Genomic DNA, 22,690 nt, shown 5'->3' with positions numbered 1-22,690 from the left:
GGCAGTGTTATTCACAGTAGCCAAAAAGTGGAAGCAACCCAAGTGTCCGTCAATAGATGAATGGATCAACAACCTGTGTTATATGATAGAATGGAATACCATTCTTCCTTAAAGAGGAAGGACATTCTTACACATGCTACAACAAGATGCACATTGAAGACATTGTGCTAAATGAAACAAGCCATATACAAAAGGACTACTACTACATTATTCCAATTATATGGAATACCTAGAGTTAGTAATATTTATAGAGACAAAAAGTAGAATGATGGTTGCCAGGGGCTGGGGGAGGGAAAAAAGAAAGGGGGTGGTACACAGTTTAGTTTTACAAAATGAAAAAAGTACCGGAGATGGATGGTGGTGATGGTAGCACAATCATATGAATATACTTAATGCCACTGAACCGTATACTTAAAGATGGTTAAAATGATTTATGTTTATTTACCACAATAATAAAACTCTGTTGCAAAAAGGAAAAAAAGAAATGATTGCGATAAGACCAGATAGATAACCAGCAAGGGAATAGAAGACTTGAATAGTACTGTGTACTAAGCAGACCTAAAGACATTATACAACACTGCACCCAATAATAGTAGAATACACATTCTTCTCTCAGGTGCACATGGAAGATTGCAGGTTAGGCCGTGTGTTAGGTTATAAAACTAGTCTCATTAAATTTAAAAAGACTGAAATCGGCCAGATGCGGTGGCTCGTGCCTGTAGTCCCAGTATTTTGGGAGACCAAGGTGAGAGGATCACTTGAGCCCAGTAGTTTGAGACCAGCCTGGGCAGCCTTGGGAGGCCCTATCTCTACAAAGATCAAAATGAAATAAATAAAAAGATTGAAAGCATGTAAATATTCTTCATTTTTTTCTGATCACAATGAAAGATTAGAAATTAATAGCTGAAGGAAAATTGGAAAATAAGTGAAAATTAAAGCACACACTTTAAATAACCAATGGGTCAAAAAATTAATCACAGGGGAAATTAGAAAATACTCTGAGAACAAAAATGAACACAGCATACCAAAATTTATGGGAGGCAGTGAAAGCAGTTCTCAAAGGGATTGACTGATTGATTGATTGATTGATTGATTGATTTAGAGACAGAGTCTCATTCTGTTTTCCAGGCTGGAGTGCAGTGGTGCGATCTCGGCTCACTATTATTCCTAAATAGTTTTTTCTATCTGATGCTGCTATAAATGGAAATGTTTTAATTTACTGTTACTGTAAATGCAAGTGAATTTTGTATATTGATCTTTCATCTTGCAACTTTTCTGGATTTACTAGTTCCAAGTTTTTATGTGAATTCTTAAAGGTTTTCTAGATATAAACTGGATGTGATGGCCTACACCTGTAGTCCCAGCTACTCAAGATGTCGACGTGGGAGGACCACTTGAGCCCAGAAGTTTGAACGCAGACTGGGCAACATAGTGAGACCCCATCTCTTAAAAAAAATCTAGATATAAATCACATCATCTGCAAATAGAGATCATTTTACTACTTCTCCTATCTGGATGCCTTTTCTTTCTTTTTTCTTGTCTGTCTTAGCTAGAACTTGCAGAAAAATGTTGAATAGAAATGGTGATAAAGAATATTCTTTCTTGTTCCAGATCTTAAGGGGAAAGCTTTCAGTCTTCACTGTTAAGTATAGTGTTAAAGCTGTGGGTTTTTCTTCTTTTTGAGACAGAGTCTCACTCTGTCACCCAGGCTGGAGTGCAGTGGTGTGTTACTGGCTTACTGCAACCTCTGCTCCCAGGTTCAAGTGATTCTTATGTCTCAGCCTCCCAAGTAGCTGGGATTACAGGTGTGTGCCACTACACCTGGCTAGTTTTTGTATTAGTTAAAGATGGAGTTTTGCATATTGCCTAGGCTGGTCTTGAACTCCTGGCCTCAAGTGATCTGCCCACCTTAGCCTCCCAAAGTGCTGGGATTACAGGCATAAGCCACTGTGCCCAGCTAACTGTGGGTTTTCATAGGTACCCTTTCTTAGACTGAAAAAATTACCTTTTATTCCTAGTTTGTTGAATTTTTTAAAGTCATAAATGGTTGCTGGATTTTACCAAATGCTTTTACAGTGTCTAGTGAGATGATCATGTGTTTTTTTCCCTTTATTCTAATAATATGGTATTAGGAGGCACAAGTCTAATACACTGAAAAATACAAAACATTGCTGAAAGAAATTAAAGAAAATCTAAATAAATGGAAAGACATCCCTTGTTCATGGATTTGAAGTTTTGATACGTGCTGCAACTTGGATGAACTTTGAATAATTTATGCTAAATGAAAGAAGCCAAACATAAAACTTCAATCTAAAAAGACTTCCACACTCAGGCCTGAAAAATCTCATGCTTTTTGAATGGCAGGAATGTGAATGCTGGCAGTTTCAAGTTGGTTATAGAATTGAAACCTGAAGCATAAATGAAAATTACACACTTAGTTTCTTTTTTTTTAAGAAAGAACATTTTTTATTGAGATATGCCACACAAGATACAATTCATCCACTTAAAATGTACATTTCAGTGGGGTTTTTTTTAAGTGTATTCAGAGTTGTATAACCATTACCACAACCAGTTTTAGGATATTTTTACCACTCCATCAAGAAATCCTATACCCATTAACAGTCATTCTCTATTTACTACAGGCAACCACTAATTTACTTTCTGTCCTGTAGATTTCTTTATTATGGACATTTCTTATAAATGGAATCACACAATATGTGGTCCTCTGTGACTGACTTCTTTCACTTAGCATCATGTTTTTAAGGTTCATCCATGCTGTAGCATATACTAGTACTTCATTCCTTTTTTTGGCCAAACAATATTCCATTGTATGGATATGCCACATATTTATCCATTCTTCTGTTCAAGATGGTGTTTGTGTTGCTTATACTTTTGGGGGAGTTATTATATATGCCACTGTTATGAACCTTTTTTTTTTTTTTTGACATGAGGTCTCACTATGTTTCCCAGGCTGGTCTCAAGTGATCTTCCCACCTTAGCCTCCCAAGTAACTGGATCTACAGGCACATCCCACCCTGCCTGGTTTGTTGTAGACATTTGTGTACAACAAATTTTTACGTGGACATAAGTAGTTTTCTCATCTTCTTGTCCATCTTCTAGCCTACTACCAAAGTGTTTTTGAAATTGATCTTGTTACTTCTCTTTAAGCTGCTTCATTTGTTTCCCCTTTGTCATTTGGTTAAAGTCCATGATCTTGGCTTGAAGAGGCAAGGCCCCATAGTTTATTGAACATTTTAATTTTAAACCCACTCCTTGATCTGTGAGCGGCAGAATGGATGTTGTATTAGCAGACAGGAAAACAACATGAATCTCCTTGTATCATTGCTAGAGCTCCTGATTAACTGGTTACATTGTCAATGAGCAGTAATATTTTGAAAGGAACAGTGGGCTTAAAATGTTCAGTAAACTATGCTGTCAGCAGATGTGCTGTCATCCAGGCTTTGTTGTTCCATTTACAGAGCACAGGCAGAGTAGATGTAGCGTAACTCTTAAGGGCCCTAGGATTGTGGAACTGGTAAATGAGCATTGGCTTCCACTTAAAGTCACCAGCTGCTTAGCCCCTAATGACAGAGACAGCCTGTCCTTTGAAGCTTCGAAGCCAAGCATTGACTTCTCCTCTGTAGCTATGAGAGTTTCAGATGTCATCTTTTAATAGAAGGTTGTTTTATCCACATTGAAAATTGTCGTTTAGTGTGGCCACCTTCATCAGTGATCTTAGCTAGATCTTCTGGGTAGCTTTCTGCAGCTTCTGTATCAGCACTTGCTGCTTCACCTTGCACTTGTATGTTATGGAGATGGCTTCTTTCCTTCAATATCATGAGCCAACCTCTGCTAGCTTCAAACTTCTTCTGCAGCTTCGTCACTAATCTCAGCATTCATAGAATTGAAGAATTAGGGCCTTGCTGTGGATTCAGATTTGGCTTAAGGGAATGTTGTAGCTCGTTTGATCTTTCATTCAAAGCATGAAAACTTTCTTCATATCATCAATAAGGCTGTTTTGCTGTCTTATCATTTGTATATTCACTGGTGTAGCACTTTTAATTTCCTTCAAGAACTTTTCCTCTGCATTCACAATGTGGCTAACTGTCACAAGAGGCCTAGCTTTTCAGCCATGTGGCTTTTGCCATGCCTTTCTCAATTAGCTTAAGCATTTCTAGATTTTGATTTAAAGTGAAAGATGTGCAAGTCTTCCTTTTACTTGAACACTTAGAGGCCATTGTAGGGTTATTAATTGGCCTAATTTTAATATTTTTATGTCTCAAGGAATAGGGAAGCCCAAAGAGAGGGAGAGAGACAGAATAACTAGTCAGTGGATCATTCAGAACACACAGAACTTTATAGATTAAGTTCACTGTCTTATATGGGCACAGTTCACGGCACCCGAAAACAATTACTATAGTAACATCAAAGACCACTGGTAACAGTTGTAATAATAATGAGAAAGTTTAAAATATTGCAAGAATTACCAAATTTGACCCAGAGACATTGAAGTGAGCACATACTGTTGGCAAAATGGTACCAACAGACTTATTGATACAGGGTTGCCACAAACCTTCAATTTGTAAAAAACACAGTATCCATGAAGCACAAGAAGATGAAGTACCATCTAAGGTGTGTCTGTATTTTCTTCCATGCTGTTAGGTGTCTTCATATAACCTAAGTTTTACATTTTGCTAGACAGACAATAACTTAAGTAATTTTAGAACATTGTAAATTACTTCCCCTTGAAGGATCACTTGTGCTTTGAGACCAGCCTGGGCAACATAGTGAGATCTTCTCTCTACTAAAATTTAAAAAAAAAATCACCAGGCATGGTAGCAATCCTCCCACCTCATCCCAGCTACTTGGAGGGCTGAGGCAGGGGGATTACTTGAGCCAGGAAGTTGAGGCTACTGTGAGCGATTATCGCGCCACTGCACTTCTGCCTGGATGACAGAGCAAGACCCTGTCTCTGAAAAAAAAAAACTTTACTCCCTCTTTGATTATAGAACTTTCCCATGGATCAAGTTGATTAAATGGAGATAATTCAAACATTAAGTCAATTATTCCATGCCTCTTGGGTTCTTCTATATTTACCTTAATATATATAGAGAAATATATATATACACACAAATCAATTAATAATTTGAAGTTTTTTCCATTTGGTACTTAAAATGCAGGGGGAAATATGATATAGGATATCCTCATACATAAGGAAAATTCTTTTTGTACACTTGACAGTCTTTGCTACAAACCCAATTCTCTGCTTTCTTACTTCCTATGGACACTTTGATGACACATATGTGTGGCTTGTGGGAGGCAGTTGGCTTTTGTTTCCTGTGAGACAGATATCTATCTGTTCCTTCCCTTTAGAAGCAAAGAGGATACTGGTTCTTTCATTTCAAGATCTGTAAATTAAAATTGGACAGCCTGAAATGCATAATCTTTTTGTTTGTTTGTTTGTTCGTTTGTTCTTGATATGGAGTCTTACTCTGTCACCCAGGCTGAAGTGCAATGGCACAATCTCGGCTCACTGCAGCCTCCATCTCCTGGGTTCAAGCAATTCTCCTGCCTCAGTCTCCACAGTAACTGGGATTACAGGCGCCTGCCACCATGCCCAGTTAATTTTTGTATTCTTAGTATAGATGGGGTTTCACCATGTTTGCCAGGCTGGTCTCGAACTCCTGACCTCAAGTGATCCGCCCTCCTCAGTCTCCCAAAGTGCTGGGATTAAAGGCATGAGCCACTGTACCTGGTTTGAAATGCATAATCTTTTAAAACTGAAAGCCATATCTAATAGTGCTCTTAATTTGTCAAGAATCGTGTAAGAAGTGCCAGTGCCCTTTCCCTGTCTAGCTATAAATGGACGATCATGCCCATCCTTTGGAGCCAGCAGTTTTGGTTCAGTACTTTGGTCTCTCACTACTCACAGTCTGCAGAAAAGAGCAGGTTGTGACACTTGACTGGTTTATGAGAGCAGAAGCTGTTACGTGACACTTAGCACATACTGCTCCCAGAGGCCCCAGATGGATCATTAATGCTTGGAACGTGCGTGCTTTATGAAGAAGCCGTCTAATCAACGGAGATAGATTCCCTAATACCCATATCATCTTTCGTTAACTCTCTTAAGAGTCACCCTAAAATTACTGTGCTGATCACTGTAATTTCATTAAGCATCCATTACAAAACAAGCCCTGATGAGTTTAGCTTTTATTTAACAAATACATTTTTCTCTTTTAACTTGTGCCCTGCCATTTATCATACATTGAAGCTTTAGAATAGTAGAATATTCATGTTGAAAATGTCTTGGCGTTCTGGTTTATTATCAGGTTTACAGATCTGGGACTGAAACCCCCACAAGGATAAATGGCTGCCTCAAGGGTATCTTGTGAGTCCAGGGCATTATGTAACCAGCTTTCAGTATGATTGCTTTAAGGGTTGCCTCTTTCTTTTTTTTCTCTTTTTTAAAAATCAGTGCCTGTGTTTATACACAATTATGTTTTTAATTTAAATATGGGACTAACTCTAATAATTTTTAAGAGCTTATCATGAGAAGTGGTAATCCAATTCCCTATTTCCTTATCTCTAAAATTTCTGCTGTTCAGAGACAACCACTTTTAATTTTTTTAGCTGTTGTCTTTAGGGGTTGATGGTACAAGGTTGATAATACAAGAATAACCAACTGGAATAGGGAAACTATTTATACTTTCAGTAAACTTTTCTTTGGTTTTAGATTTTATATCTAAGAGCTTGTGTTGCATCACTGTTTTCTTGCTCTGGAAAACCCTAACTGAATGTAATCAAGCTGCCCCTAAAGGTTGATTTGAGACCTTTATTTTGAATGAAAAATCTCATTGTTTTCTGATTAAATGCTAGACCTAGAAATGGATTGGTTAAATCTAAAGAATAATGAAATCACTTAATCTAGTACAAAATAGTTGTAATAAATGAACAAAATATTTTAGTACTGCCTGAAGTAATTTAATCTCAGATTAACATTGAGAATACAGTTTTATTGGGGGATGTACTTCATTAATATGTGGGCCACTGAAGAAAAGATTAGATATTTCTTTTTTTTTTTTTTTTTTTTTTTTTTTGAGACGGAGTCTCGCTCTGTCGCCCAGGCTGGAGTGCAGTGGCACAATCTCGGCTCACTGCAAGCTCCGCCTCCTGGGTTTACGCCATTCTCCTGCCTCAGCCTCCTGAGTAGCTGGGACTACAGGCGCCCGCCACCGCGCCCGGCTAATTTTTTTTTTGTATTTTTAGTAGAGACGGGGTTTCACCGTGGTCTCGATCTCCTGAAGATTAGACATTTCTTACTGGAGATAAGTAGAATTAAAAGAATTAATGGGCTGGAATGGGTTTAGCAGGCATATATTTATGTGTTATGCTTTACTTGCATTCTAAGCTCTTTTTCCTAATATAAAAGCTAATAATTGGCCGGGCACGGTGGCTCATGCCTGTAATCCCAGCACTTTGGGAGGCCAAGGCAGGCGTATCACGAGTTCAGGAGATCAAGACCATCATGGCTAAGATAATGAAACCCCATCTCTACTAAAAATACAAAAAATTAGCCGGGCATGGTGGCGGGCACCTGTAGTCCCAGCTACTCAGGAGGCTGAGGCAGGAGAATGGCATAAAACCAGGAGGCGGAGCTTGCAGTGAGCCAAGATCACGCCACCACACTCCACTCTGAGCAACAGAGTGAGACTCTGTCTCAAAAAAAAAAAAAAAGCTAATAATTTATCAAATAGTAAGTTCTGTGTCAGGTAGTGTGCTGAGTGTTTAAACAGAAGTTATGGAAAACAAGTAGTTTCTGTTCTCAGGAAGTTTATAGACTAGTCAGTAAAAAAAAATATGAGTAATTAAAATGTAGTAAAGTAAAACTTTTGTTTATGGTTATAAAAGAATATCAGACCAAATCTCTGATGAGGCTACTGTAAAAACTGTTTAAAATACAAAAATAAATATCTTTGAAGGCATTGGGGAGTAACCAAGGCAGCCAGGTCAAATTTGGCAGGAGCCAAAATTGTAGAGAAAAATTCTATTGAGTCAGAGCCCATATTTACCCCCGCTTTTTTCCCTTAGGGTGGTGGCTAACTCTTCACATGGGATAGAGGCCAGACAAAGCAGTGGTCCAGGGTTTTTTTCAGAATCACTGAGTAGCAGACTAAAATTTGAATTGAGGGATTCTAAGGCACCCAAGATGTTGAGGGTCCGAGATCCCAGGAAAAAGACAACCTCAAGAGTAATGAGGCCGGGTGTGGTGGCCCACACCTGTAATCCCAGCACTTTGAGAAGCCGAGGTGGGCGGATCACGAGGTCAGGAGATCGAGACCATCCTGGCTAACACAGTGAAACCCCATCTCTACTAAAAATACAAAAAATTAGCTGGGCATAGTGGCGGGCGCCTGTAGTCCCAGCTATTTGGGAGGCTGAGGCAGGAGAATGGCGTGAGCCTGGAGGCAGAGGTTGCAGTGAGCCGAGATCACGCCACTGCACTCTAGCCTGGGCGACAGAGCGAGACTCCGTCTCAAAAAAAAAAAAAGAGTAATGAACTCAGCCAACATGGTGGCACATGCCTATAGTCCCAGCTACTCAGGAGGCTGAGGCAGGAGGATTGCTTGAGCCCAGCAGTTCAAGGTTACAGTGAGCATTGATCACACCACTGCACTCCAGCCTGGACCAACAGAGTGAGACCCCATCTCTTTGGGAAAATAAAGAGAAAGAGAGAGAAAGAGGATAGTTAACTCAACATTTGACTTAGCTTTTGCTGTTAAGGTATTTTTCAAATTCAGAAGGAGAAATTCAGTAGAGAGCTATTACCAAAGCCTAAAAAACTTAAGCAGTTTTTCTTCTTATAGGAGTAGGTAGACAAAAAAAATTAGATTTCAAGGCCAGCCAAAGAGGAATGGCAGTGGGAAATATTCCAGGCCTTCGGTTGAGACCTCAAAAGAATTATGTCCTACAAATAAAGGTTGACCAGAAGGTATCAGCTTGAAATCCAACTTCAAAATTTTGATTGGATGAGGTGATCAGCCCTTATTCTAGTTACCTGCCAGGAGAAACTTAGCCTCTATACTCTTTGAAACATGGTATCCTGCATTCCATCAAAATACCAGGCATGACCAGGCACAGTGGCTCATGCCTGTAATCCTAGCACTTTGGGAAGCCAAGGTGGGAGGATTACTAGAGGCCAAGAGTTCGAGACCAACCTGGCCAACATAGTGAGACCCTGTCTCTATAATTAATTAATTAATAAAAATGCCAGGCATGCCAATAAGCAGGATCAAATGAATGAAAATCAAGAGAAAGAATGAGTAACAGGAAAAGAAGAGGTGATCCAGATATTGAAACTCTTAGATAGGTTTTTTAAATAACCAATTTATGAGTTTAAGGAAACAGATGAAGAGAGAGAGTTTTACCGGAGAACTGGAATCTGTAAAATAGAATCAAATGAAAATTTTATTTTATTTTTTGATTTTATTTTTTGAGACAGAGTTTTGTTCTTGTTGCCTGAGTACAATGGTGCGATCTCGGCTCATTGCAACCTCCGCCGCCCAGGTTCAAGTGATTCTCCTGCCTTAGCCTCCTGAGTAGCTGGGATTACAGGCACCCACCACTATGCCTGGCTAATTTTTTTTTTTTTTGTATTTTTAGTTGAGATGAGGTTTTGCCATGTTGGTCAGGCTGGTCTCTTAACTCCTGACCTCAGGTGATCTGCCCACCTGGGCCTCCCAAAGTGCTGGGATTACAGGCGTGAGCCACCGCGCCTGGCCAAGTGAAAATTTTAGGACCAAAAAATACATTAGCTTGAGTTAGGAACTCCCATACATGTGTTTCACAACTACTCAACACAGAGAAGATTTGTGAATTAGAGGATTGATCAGTAAGAAATATCCACAGTGAAGCACCGAGAAATGAAAGGATGAAAAAAACATAGTGTAATGGAGACAAGGGACATAATAGAAGGGTTAAGACACATACAGTTGGATTATACTAAGAGAAAAGAGAGGGCTAGGAGTGTCATAATAAAGTGCTAAAAGTCAAGGACAGTGAAAAAAATCTTTAATTGCTAGAGAAAAAAGATACTAGGTTAAGAGGAATAATAAGATTGACAGCCGATTTCTCAATAGATAATAAAAAGAGGATTTGTCAGGCCCATTCTGAAAGAAAAAGGAAGTTCTTGTAGCAGAAAGAAAATCCCATAGGGAAACAAAATTTCAGGAAGGAATAAAGAACAGTGGAAGAGTAAATGTGAAGGTAAATATATATGAATATTGACTGCAGCGTAATAAAAATATCTTGTTTAAAGATATATGTAGGTTGAAAATTTAAGATAAAATGGTTCAAAAGTTAGGAGGGGGACAGTAAATGTAATTAAGGTGTTGCAAGGTCTTTGAATTGTTCAGAAGGTTAGGAAATTAATTTGTCATAGACTGCATAAGTGAAGGGCTGCACACTGTAAATCTCTAGGGCTACACTCTACTACAGTTGACATTGGCTGCATGGAGTTTTTGAGAACTTAAAATGTGGCTATTCTGAATTGAGATGTGCTGTGATTATAAAACACTAGATTTTGAAGACTTAGAAGACAATATAGAAAAAAAGAATGTAAAATACCTCATTTAAAAAATACTGATTACATGTCAAAATGATCATATTTTAATATATTTGATAAAATATATTTATATATAGTTTTGACTTTTTCATTGTGGCTACTATAATATTTAACATCACATATTAACAATTAAAGTAATAAAAGAATGGAAAATAAGAGGCTAATAGAAGATAAATGGAATATTAATACTTGATTCATCCAAAATAAGGCAGGAAAGGAGAGAAAAGGAACAAAGAACTAAGGCTACAGTAATAGATGTAAACCCAAATATGTAAAAATCACATTATAGGTAAATAGGCTGAATATTTCAGTTAAAAGACAAAGATTTTCAGATTAAAAACAATAGACCCAACCATGATTTGTGTAGAAGAGACTCACTTTAAATGGAAAGACTGAAAGTGAAAGAGTTGGAAAAGATGTACTATGCAAGCACTAACCAAAGGACTGCTGGAAGAGCTATACTAATTTCAAAGCATCATTTCTCAGAAAGAAATATTACTAGAGATAGAGATTGTCGGTAATGACAAAGGATTAAAACAACAACAATAGCCAAGGCACTCTTAGAAAACAACATTGGAAGACTTCATGCTGCCCAGTAAGACTTTATAGGCACTTAGAGCACATCATAAATTCCTATGTATCAGGTAACATAGCCCCAGAGAATATAAAGGAAAACTGATAGAACTAAAAGGCGCAATAGGCATATTTGGAGATTTTAACACACTTCTCTCATTAACTAATAGAAAAAGCAAATGAAATTTAGTAGAGCTATAGAAGATGTAAGTAATGCTATTAACTACTTTGTCCTGACTGATCTATAAAACACTGCACCAGACAACAGTGGATTGCACATTCCTTCTAACTGGCCACAGTATATTCATCAAAATTGGCCACATGCGGCCTTTGTCCTGACTGATCTATAAAACACTGCACCAGACAACAGTGGATTGCACATTCCTTCTAACTGGCCACAGTATATTCATCAAAATTGGCCACATGCGGCCGGGCGCGTGGCTCACACCTGTAATCCCAGCACTTTGGGAGACCGAGGCGGGCGGATCACAAGGTCAGGAGATCGAGACCACGGTGAAACCCCGTCTCTACTAAAAATACAAAAAATTAGCCGGGCGCGGTGGCAGGCGCCTATAGTCCCAGCTACTCAGGAGGCTGAGGCAGGAGAATGGCGTAAACCCAGGAGGCGGAGCTTGCAGTGAGCCGAGATCGCGCCACTGCACTCCAGCCTGGGCGACAGAGCGAGACTCCGTCTCAAAAAACAAACAAACAAACAAAATTGGCCACATGCACTCTCAAAAGATTTCAGTGAATTAAAGTCCTTCAGAGTAAGTTATCAAAATGGAGGGGAAAATGTGATCTAATCAAATGAACAAAAGCATTTGATAAAATTTAAGTCCTGTTTATTCGTTTCCAAAAAAAAAAAAAAAGGCCCCACAGAAAAATTTCTAACAAACTGGGAATAAAGGGACTTTTTAAAAGATGATAAAGGGCATCTACAAAAAATAATATTTATAGTGAACATTAAGCTTAATGGTGACTTATTGAAAGCTTTCTTCCAGAGATGAGGAAAGAGACAAGACCCTGCTCTCATCGCTTCTATTCAGTGTTATATGTAAAGCTCTATTGGGAGCCTGAGGCAGGAGGATCCCTTGATGCCAAGAGTTTGAGACTTGCCTGGGCAACATAGTGAGACCCCTGTCTCTACAAAAAATTAAAAAATAAAGTTCTAATCAGGGCAGTAAGGCAGAAAGAGAGGTCAGAGGAATAACAATTGGAAAGAAAGAAATAAAATTCTATTTCCAGACATGAGTATGATATAAGAAATACTAACAAAGATGCATGTAAAATATGAGAATAGGAAGCAAAAAAATTTCAGGATGTAGTTTTTTTTTTTTTTTTTTTTTTTTTTGAGATGGAGTCTCGCTCTGTTGCCCAGGCTGGAATGCAGTGGCGCTATCTTGGCTTACTGCAAGCTCCGCCTTCTGGATTCATGCCATTCTCCTGCTTCAGCCTTCCAAGTAGCTGGGACTACAGGCGCCCACCACCATTCCCAGCTAATTTTTTTTTTGTATTTTTAGTAGAGACTGGGTTTACCATGTTAGCCAGGATGGTCTTTATCTCCTGACCTCATGATATGCCCGCCTCGGCCTCCGAAAGTGCTGGGATTACAGGCGTGAGCCACTGCACCTGGCCCTCAGGATCAAATTTTTGTTAGCATTTAAAAAATAAATTATAGCTAGGCTTTGCTATGCCTGCAGCAGATTAGACATAGAATGCCTGATTTAAAAAGCTGATAATACCAAGTGTTGACAAGGAAGCAGAGAAACAAGAGCACTTGCACCCTGCTGATAGGGCTCTAAACTGTTCTAGCCAGTTTGGAAAACTTTGGCAGTATCTGCTGAAGTTGAATAGTCTCCATAAGAATCAAAAGCTGGAAACAACCCAAATAATCATCAAGACATGAATGGATAAATGAATTGTGATATATAAGGTACTACAAAACAAGCCAAAAAAAAAAGAACAAACTGTTGCAACATACAGCAGCATGGATGAATCTCACACATGTAATATTGAGCAGAAGCAGCCAGATGCACAGGAGTCTAAACTATGATTCCATTTAAATGAAACCAAAACAATGGTGAGATTAATCTATTATGATGTCAGAATAGTGATTATCTTTAGGGAAATCGAGGGATCCTTTCTGGGATTCTGATTACATTCTGTATCTTGATTTGGGGGAGGCGGCTACATGGTATATTCACTTTGTGAAAATTCTTTTAGCTTTGCTTATCATTTGGGTACTTCGTGTATACTGAGCAAAAATTAAGGGAAAAAATTTTTGGGGTATTGTCAGGAATGTTGTCTCCCCAGTTATCTGTGGTTTTGAGGTTTTTATGTCACATGTTTCTGGTATTTTATACTTCTTCATTTATTCCAGATGATTTATTAAGATTCATTAGATTTCATTTTCTTTTCTATATAAAACAAATAATTTCTAATACTGTATTCGTTTTCTATTACTATTGAAATTACTACAAATGTAGTAGCTAAAACAACACATATTTTTCATCTTAGAGTTGTGTTGGTTAGAAGTCCAACATGGCTCTTACTGGACTAAAATGAAGGTGTCAGCAGATTCTTTTCTCAAGGCTTTAGGGGAGAATCTATTTCCTTGCCTTTTCCAGCTTATAGAGGCAACCATGTTTCTTGGCTTGTGACCCCTTCCTCCATCTTCAAAGCCAACAACAACTGGTCAAGTCATCACATTGCATCACTCTGACCATAGGTTATCTGCTTTTAAGGCCTTGTGTGATTTGATTGGGTCCACCTGGACAATTCAGCCTCATCTTCCTCTCCTGAAAATTCTTAATCACATCTGCAAACTCTCTTGCCATGTAAATAAACATGTTCATAGGTTCCAGAGATTAAGACATCAACAGCTTATGGGCCTACCACAGATGTCTTATAAAGTTATTTTCTGAGAGTTGAGTTTCTCGGATTTAGTTGTGTTATTTTTTTTATAACTCCCATACCATACAACTCACCAAGTTGGACAGTTCAGTGATTTTTAGTATATGCACATAATTAGTTGTATAACCATCATCACAATAAATTTTAGAATATTCTCACCACCTCACAGCCCTAGGCAGCCACCATGGGTTTGCCTGTCCCAGACATTTCACATAACTGGAATCATTTGTGGTCTTTTGTCATTGGAGTCTTTCATGTACCATATTTTTGAGGTTCTTCCACGTGGCATGTGTTAGTACTTCACTCTTTTCTATAACTGATTTTTTTTTTGGCGGCGGGGGGGACAGAGTTTCACTCTTATCACCCAGGCTGGAGAGCCAATGGCGCGATCTTGGCTCACTGCAACCTTCGCCTCCTGGGTTCAAGCGATTCTCCTGCTTCAGCCTCCCGAGTAGCTGGGATTACAGGCGCCTGCCACCACACCCGGCTAATTTTTTTGTATTTTCAGTAGAGACAGGGTTTCACCATGTTGGCCAGGCAGGTCTTGAACTCCTGACCTTGGGTAATCCACCCACCTCAGCCTCCCAAAGTGCTGGGATTACAGGCATGAGCCACTGCGCCCGGCCAGCTGAATGATATTTTATTGTGTGGATATATACCACGTTTTGTTGATCAGCTGATGGACATTTCCTTTGGGCTTTGACCTATTAAAAATAATGCTACTGTGAACACTTGTGTAGAAGTTTTGTTTGTTTTGTTTTTTTGAGACAGAGTCTCACCATGTCACCAGGCTAGAATGCAGTAGTACAGTCACAGCTCACTGCAGCCTTAACCTGCCAGGCTTGAGCAGTCCTCACCTCAGCCACCCAAGTAGCTGGGACCACAGGTGTGTGTCAGTACGCCTGGTTAATTTTTGAATTTTTTGTAGAGGTGGGGCCTTACTGTATTTCCCAGGCTGGTCTCAATCTCCTGGGCTTAAGCAGTCCTCCTGTCTTAGCCTCCGAAAGTGCTGAGATTACAGACGTGAGCACCATGCTTGGCCTTTTTGTTTCTCAAGAGACAAGGTCTCACTGCTCTGCTGCTCAGGCTGTAGTGCAGTGGCATAGTCATAGCTCACTGTAGCCTCCAATTCCTGGGTGCAAGTCATCCTCCCACCTCTGCCTCCCCAAATAACTATGACTGCAGGCATATGCCATCACACCCAGCTAATTTTTTTAGTTTTTTAATTGTAGAGTCTTGATGTGTTACCCAGGTTGGGTTTAAACTCCTGGCTTCATTTGGTCCTCCCACCTCAGCCTCCCAAAATGCTGGAATTATAGGCATGAGCCACTGAGCCCAGTTCATGAATAATACTTTTTTTTTTTTTTTTTTTTTTTTGGGAGACAAGAGTCTTGCTGTGTCGCCCAGGCTGGAGTGCAGTGGCGTGATCACCATCTCGGCTCACTGCAACCTCCACTTCCTGGGTTCAAGCAGTTCTCCTGCCTCAGCCTCCCAAGTAGCTGGGATTACAGGTGCACGCCACCATGCCCAGCTAATGTTTGTATTTTTAGTAGAGACAGGGTTTCACCATGTTGGCCAGGGTGGTCTCAAACTCGACCTCAGGTGATCCACCCACCTCGGCCCTCCAAAGTGCTGATTACAGATGTGAGCCACTGTGTCTGACCAATAATACTTCTTAGTTTGTTGTTTACCTTTGATTGATTTGCCCTAAAATGGTAATTTGTGACACTTTTGTCCAGGTTTATATTTGTGTTTTGGGAGGGGGGTTGGGTTTTTTTTTTTTTTAGGGAAAGGATCTATCTGCCTCTTCGCTCTACCACAGCCAGACATTTCCTAGCATGTGTCATTTTGGGATTCTTTCTTATTTTCCCCACCCTCTTTCCTAAGCAAGGAAAAGAAGTACTTACCTTTATTCTCCCAGAATTGTGTGTCCCCCTAGATTGAAGAATCAATAGAGTAAGAACTAGTGAACAGATAAAAATAGCTCAGTCCTTCACAGCTTCCTTTGTAATAATACAAATAGGAGAAAAAGGAAATGCTCTTTATAAATGGTATGAAGTATTAAGTATGGTGCTTGCTACCTGCACAGAGAGCAGGCATGAGATTGGTACTTGGTGTTACTCACACTCCCTTAGGCCACTACTCATTCCCACCATTTCAAAGCCTATGGGTTGAGTAGATTCTTAGAGAAAGGTGACTTTCCTGACCTGAAGAGATTGGGCCTGAAAGCACAGGTTTCTTCTGATGCTTCCTAGACACTACATACTGGAAAAGACAAGGGAATAGAGATGCTTCCTTTTCACTTGTGATCCCTCTTTCCCTTATGTGTCCAGCCTTGAGGGGGAATGTTATTTCTACTCATCCCCTACCCCCCCTTTAAAAAAAAAAAAAAAGAGGGCTTTAGTTTCCTCGCTGGAAAACATTCCAGAATGCCACTCTTCCTTTTCTCACCCTTCCACCTTCCTAGCATCCTCTCTTCATGATCAGTTAGGACTGGGCTAGGGGTGGGTGGGATGAGAAAGGTTAGAGAAAGCTGGGAGTTCTTCCAGTAGACAGAATGCCATTAAAATAATGCATTAGGAATTCCTCATAGTCCAAGTAGAGCTTAGTTTAATTTCCTCTTCTGTAACTGGAATCTTAGGTCATAGGAATGACTTCCCAGAGTTAAAAAATAAAAAAAGGTGCTGGCAGTAGATAAGACTTTTGATCTGAATCAAATCTAAGTTGAAAGTCTAAATCTTTTCATTTTACATTGTCACTTGCATGGAAACTAAGTATACAGAAAGATCTTATTGTTTGTAAATATCACTGTGTTCCAGGGGTTAAAAATACTTGAACAAAGGGGAACAAGAATGGCCAGCCTTGCCGTCCCACCCATTCTTTATGTGGACTGTGTCTATTCATAAGTTCTCCACAGTGAAGCAATAAAAACTCCTGGAGTCTAATCATTTTCTTTCCTGATGACAAGATATCTTCATCCAGAAGGCTCAACCGTTGACCAAGAGCTTCACATTTCTTGGAGCCACCAGGGAATAGAAACAGCTTGTATCTCAGGGCTCTTCTTGGGCGTGTGTTTTTTGGGGTTTTTTTTGTTTGGCTTTTTTTTTTTTTGAGTCAGAGTCTTGCTCTGTCACCCAGACCGAAGTGGAGCTTTCTCGGCTCACTGCAACCTCTGCCTCCTGGGTTCAAGCGATTCTCCTGCCTCAGCCTCCCAAGTAGCTGGGACTACAGGCGCATGCCACCACGCCTGGCTAATTTTTTGTATTTTTAGTAGAGACAGGGTTTCACCCTGTTAGCAAGGATGGTCTCGATCTCCTGACCTCGTGATCCACCTGCCTTGGCCTCCCAAAGTGCTGGGATTACAGGTGTGAGCCACCCTGCCCAGCCAGGCCTGTGTTCTTTACTGCACACAGCAGAAGTTAAGTGAAGGCTTTTCTGTCCCAGTGAAGTAAAGGAACTCTTTCCTGTTTTCAGGGCATTCCTTTTAATGTCAAACATAGCAGCTGGGAAACAAAGTTTTCCCAGAATCACAGTGTACTTACTGCATTCTGTTTAAACATGATCTTGATAGTTACTATTAATATCTATTTCCAGAAATTTCAGGGCTGTAATTTTTAAAATCAGTTGCTAAGTGCCATTACCATAAATGAGTTTGATCAGTGTATTTTGTGTGTGGTAGATGGGACTACTCAGTCAAGGCTTCTCTCCCCTGGCTGACACAAATTAGATCTTCCTAAACAGGGGAAGGAGTGGAGGCCTCACATACAGTACCAGTCCTTAAATGTTCATTTCACTCCCTCACTGTGAGCATCTTTCAGAGCTGCATTCAGGACCAGTACATTTGGATTTGAAAAGATAATTAGGAATGGCACCCTGGCGGAGGCATGGTCTGTTGACAGCAACAGCAGTAGCTTGGATGTACCTCTTGTTACTTCACCAGCTAGATGAGCTACTGGAGGTGGTGGAGGTGGGCAGGCCTGAGGAGTTTGAATGGAACTCCAGAGGTTTGTCTTCCCTTTAGCTCAAGGTTTTGTTCCTTTTTCTTGCATTCTTTTTCCATTTAACTCCCACTAATGACATGGAGAAAACCTGCTGAATGTAATAAAATGGTTTGTTTGCCAATGCTCTTGGTTAGCTTTAAGATAATTGTCTCAGGATGCATTTCCTTAGATAAAATGTGAAGTACTTCATGTGAATCAGCACCCACATTCCATTCTCAGAAGTTAGAGGAAGTCAGACTTCAGACAGCCCCTAGGAATCACAAACCTAGGGCTTCCATTTCACATCTGCAAATCAGAAAGGGGCCATGCTTGCCTAAGACCATACAATTGGATCTCCAAGCTCCCAGCCACTGGCTCTTTCCACGGAGCTATCCAGCCTCCACGGCAGTGTCCCAGACTCTTCAGTAAGCTTCCAATAAGTAGATATTTTTATTTTGAGTAATGCTGAGATACAGAAATCAGATAAGTAACATTTTCAAGAGCTGCTTAATTATTTTGCTAAAAGCAGAATCATTAAATTCTCTGGGTCAAATAATCTTTATATATCATCTCAAACAACAGGCACAGTTCTTGACTTCTTGCATCATGAGAAATCATTGTTTTCTTGTGCTTCATCCACTTTGGATGGGATGACAACATAAGGATGTGGCCTCCACAGACAAGTTGGAGTTCAACAGGTTGATTTCATTAGATACATGATTGCTCTGGATTTTCACAAATGAGTTTAGCCTGAGGTCATTCTGGCAATTTATGGTGACCTCTCCATTTGAGAAGCAGGTTATTTGTAAAGATGCCCTGTTGCTGCGTCATGATAAATGATTATGGGAAGGGTAATTAGCCATTAGACAACGTAGGGCGGGGGAGAGAGAAACTAGTTTCCTTTCTGAATGCACTCTTTAGATTCAATGAAAGGAGACTGGTTATCTATAAACACCACCCAGAACTTAATGGCTTAACATAATGACGTCTATTTATATCCTGAGTCTACAGTTTGGGTGGGGCTTAGTGGGGATATCTCATCTCATCTCCGCTCTACTCAGCTCAGTGCCACTGGAGGTGGAACTAGCTCATGGCTCCCTCCCTCACAGGTCTGGTGGCTGTTGGCGGAGACTTTCACTAGACCTGTGGCCAGAGCACTATCTATGCAGCCTCTCCCATATTTGGCCTGCGCTTCCTCAAAATGTGGTGGCCACATTCCAAGGACAATTGTCAAGAGAGAGAGAGACAGGCATAAGCCACCCCACTTTTGATGACACAGTCTTAGAAGCCACGCAGCATCTCTTCTACCATACTGTTTGTCAGGGCAGTTACAAGGGGAAGGAAATAGGCGCCACCTTTTGATGCGGCATAGCAGACTTCTGAAGAGGATGTGGGGCCAGAAATACTGCTGTGGTCATTTTTGGAAAATCCAATCTGCCACAGAGACTGTTATCTCTTACTTAAGTAACTAGAGAAGCTAATAATGTGACACTGACCTGAAGGAACCTTATGATGCTTTTTTATTTTTTTTTAATTTTTTTTTTATTTTTTTTTTTTTTTTTTGAGACGGAGTCTCGCTCTGTCCCCGGGCTGGAGTGCAGTGGCCGGATCTCAGCTCACTGCAAGCTCCGCCTCCCGGGTTCACGCCATTCTCCTGCCTCAGCCTCCCGAGTAGCTGGGACTACAGGCGCCCGCCATGTCGCCCGGCTAGCTTTTTGTATTTTTTAGTAGAGACGGGGTTTCACCCTGTTAGCCAGGATGGTCTCGATCTCCTGACCTCGTGATCCGCCCGTCTCGGCCTCCCAAAGTGCTGGGATTACAGGCTTGAGCCACCGCGCCCGGCTATGATGCTTTTTTAATGTTGCCTCACAAATGAGAGGGAATCTGGGTAGATGAGGCAATGTGAGGGTGAGGTTAAGTGCTGGTGTGGGGAAGAATGCTACATGATGTAAGCCAGGTGTGTTTGCAGCAGTGGTGCTTTCTAGTGATTCACCTAAGATTTAGCTTATACCCTGGAACATACAACATGACTATCTGCCAGTTAGCATCCACCCAGGATATCTTCCATCAGACATCAGCTTTTCACCGGGGTCCCTTGGACTGTGCCTGGACTGTATCCAGTTCTGCCATGGTTTACACCTGTACTACATTCAGTTAAAAAGCTCTACAGAGAGAGACGGTGCGGTACCTAATTGTGTTTGTGGCCCTGGGCTTCCTTTTTTCTAATAGTTGTATTGAGGGCCGGGCGCGGTGGCTTATTCCTGTAATCCCAGCACTTTGGGAGGCCGAGGCAGATGGATCACCTGAGGTCGGGAGTTCAAGACCAGCCTGACCAACATGGAGAAACCCCGTCTCTACTAAAAATACAAAAATTAGCCAGGCGTGGTGGCGCATGCCTGTAATCCCAGCTACTCTAGAGGCTGAGGCAGGAGAATCGCTTGAACCCAGGAGGCGGAGGTTGTGGTGAGCTGAGATCGCGCCATTGCACTCCAACCTGGGCAAAAAGAGCTAAACTCCGTCTCAAAAAAAAAAAAAATAGTTGTATTGAGGTATAGTTGACATATAATAAATTGTGTATATTTAAAGTTTACAATTTGATAACTTTTGACATACATATACATATATGTCACATATATATACCTGTGAAAGCTATCACCACATGATAGACACACCATCACCATGAACATTTCCTCTTGCCCCTTTGTACTCCCATCATCCTGCTTCTCCCCCACATCCCCCATCCCCACACAGTGACTGATCTGCTGTTGCTGTATATTGTTTGTATTTATTATAATTTTATATAAATATCATCGTAGTGTGTACAATTTTAGGGGAGTTCTGGCTCCTTTCACTTAGCACATTGAGATTCATTCATGTCATTGTGTGTAACCGTAGCTCATTTCCCTTTTTTCCCTGCGTGTTAGTCCATTTTTTGGGTATGCCACAATTATTAAGCCATTCAGCTGCTGGTGGACATTTGGATTGTTTCCAGTTATTGCTTATTGTAAGTAAAACTCCTACGAACATTCACGTGCAGGTGTTTGTATGGTGTCTTAGTTCAGACGACTGTAACAAAGTACCATAGCCTGGGTGGCTTATAAACAACAGATATTTATTTCTCACAGGCCTAGAGATTGGAAGTCTGAGATCAGGATGCCAGCATGGTGGGATTGTTATGAGGGCATCTTCCAGGTTGCAGACTGCCGTCTTGTGTCTTCACATGGTAGAGAGAAAGAGAATGAGAGAACTGTCTGGGGTCCCTTTTAAAAGCACACTAATCCCATTCATGGAGACTACCCTCATGACCTCATTACCTCCCAAAGAACCCCAACTCCCTATATTATCACATTGGGGGTTCGGATTTCAACATAAGAATTTGGGGAAGGCCGGGCGCGGTGGCTCACGCCTGTAATCCCAGCACTTTGGGAGGCCGAGGCGGGCGGATCACAAGGTCAGGAGATCGAGACCACGGTGAAACCCCGTCTCTACTAAAAATACAAAAAATTAGCCGGGCGCGGTGGCGGGCGCCTGTAATCCCAGCTACTCAGGAGGCTGAGGCAGGAGAATGGCGTAAACCCAGGAGGCGGAGCTTGCAGTGAGCCGAGATCGCGCCACTGCACTCCAGCCTGGGCGACAGAGTGAGACTCCGTCTCAAAAAAAAAAAAAAAAAAAAAAAGAATTTGGGGAAATAGGAGTATTCAGTCCATTGCATATGCGTATGGACATCTGAAAAGTGGACTAGCTGCTGGATCATGTGGTAGGTGTAGTCTTCCAGACTGGCTCTACCCTGTCACTTTACCACCAGCAGTGAAGGGGAATTCTAGTCCTTCAAATCCTTGCCAAGACCGTGTGGTCAGCCTCTAGACATTCAAAAGATGTGTAGTGCTGTTTCACAGTTTTAATTTTGCAGTTGCCTAATAACTAATGGTATTGAGCATCTTTCCACATGCTTATTTGCCACCATATATCTTCTTTGTTTTTGTTTTGTTTTGTTTTGAGGGATTTTTTTGAGACGGTCTCGCTCTGTCACCCAGGCTGGAGTGCAGTGGTACAGTCATCACTTACTACAGCCTTGAACTCCTGGGCCCAATCAACCCTCCTACCTCAGCCTCCAAAGTAGCTGAGACTACAGGCATGCACAATCACACCTGGCTAACTTCTGAATTTTTGTAAATAGGGTTTCGTCATATTGCCCAGGCTGGTATCAAACTCCTGGGCTCAGGTGATCCACCTGCCTCAGCCTCACAAAGTACTAGGATTACAGGCATGAGCCATAGCACCTGGCCAGAAATTCTTAATTTTAATGACATGCAATTTATACATTTTTTCTTTTATGAAGCATACATGTTTTTGTGTTGTAAATAAAAAATGTTTGCATAACCCGAGATCACAACGATTTTCCCCTGAAAGTATAATTTTATACATTTGGGTCTCTTCCATTTTGAGTTCATTTCCCAGTACGATGTGAGGTGTAGATTGAGGTGAACTTTTTGCCCTGTGGACTTAAGTTGGGAAGATTGCATGTGATAGAGTGAAGGATTTAAGAGCACCTTTAAAACAGCCTGGTCACGCTGACACATACTAGATGCCCCAAAATACCAGA

At 40.8% G+C, this 22,690-nt stretch overlaps 1 protein-coding gene and 4 long non-coding RNA genes across 37 annotated transcripts in view; 3 read left to right on the top strand and 2 right to left on the bottom strand.

Annotated features, from left to right (window-relative positions):
- Positions 1 to 22,690, top strand: part of SPECC1L (sperm antigen with calponin homology and coiled-coil domains 1 like) — a 147,910-nt gene that overhangs the window by 102,897 nt on the left and 22,323 nt on the right.
- LOC107000610 (uncharacterized) overlaps positions 1 to 22,690 on the bottom strand; it is a 62,497-nt gene that overhangs the window by 32,301 nt on the left and 7,506 nt on the right. The gene's annotated exons all lie outside the window — the stretch shown is intronic.
- Positions 265 to 10,221, top strand: LOC144331898 (uncharacterized). Its single transcript, XR_013399496.1, has 2 exons — positions 265 to 1,895; positions 9,716 to 10,221. It is a non-coding gene; the product is annotated as an uncharacterized LOC144331898 (long non-coding RNA).
- LOC144331896 (uncharacterized) lies at positions 5,383 to 10,622 on the bottom strand. Its single transcript, XR_013399494.1, has 2 exons — positions 9,552 to 10,622; positions 5,383 to 5,540 (listed from the first exon to the last, which is right to left on the bottom strand). It is a non-coding gene; the product is annotated as an uncharacterized LOC144331896 (long non-coding RNA).
- Positions 16,129 to 22,110, top strand: LOC144331900 (uncharacterized). The gene is made up of 2 exons (XR_013399498.1): positions 16,129 to 17,251; positions 20,536 to 22,110. It is a non-coding gene; the product is annotated as an uncharacterized LOC144331900 (long non-coding RNA).

This window comes from Macaca mulatta, chromosome 10, assembly GCF_049350105.2.
Source record: "Macaca mulatta isolate MMU2019108-1 chromosome 10, T2T-MMU8v2.0, whole genome shotgun sequence".
NCBI lineage: Eukaryota > Metazoa > Chordata > Mammalia > Primates > Cercopithecidae > Macaca > Macaca mulatta.
Note: the sequence above shows the minus strand (reverse complement) of the source record. Positions and strands in the feature narration are given on the sequence as shown.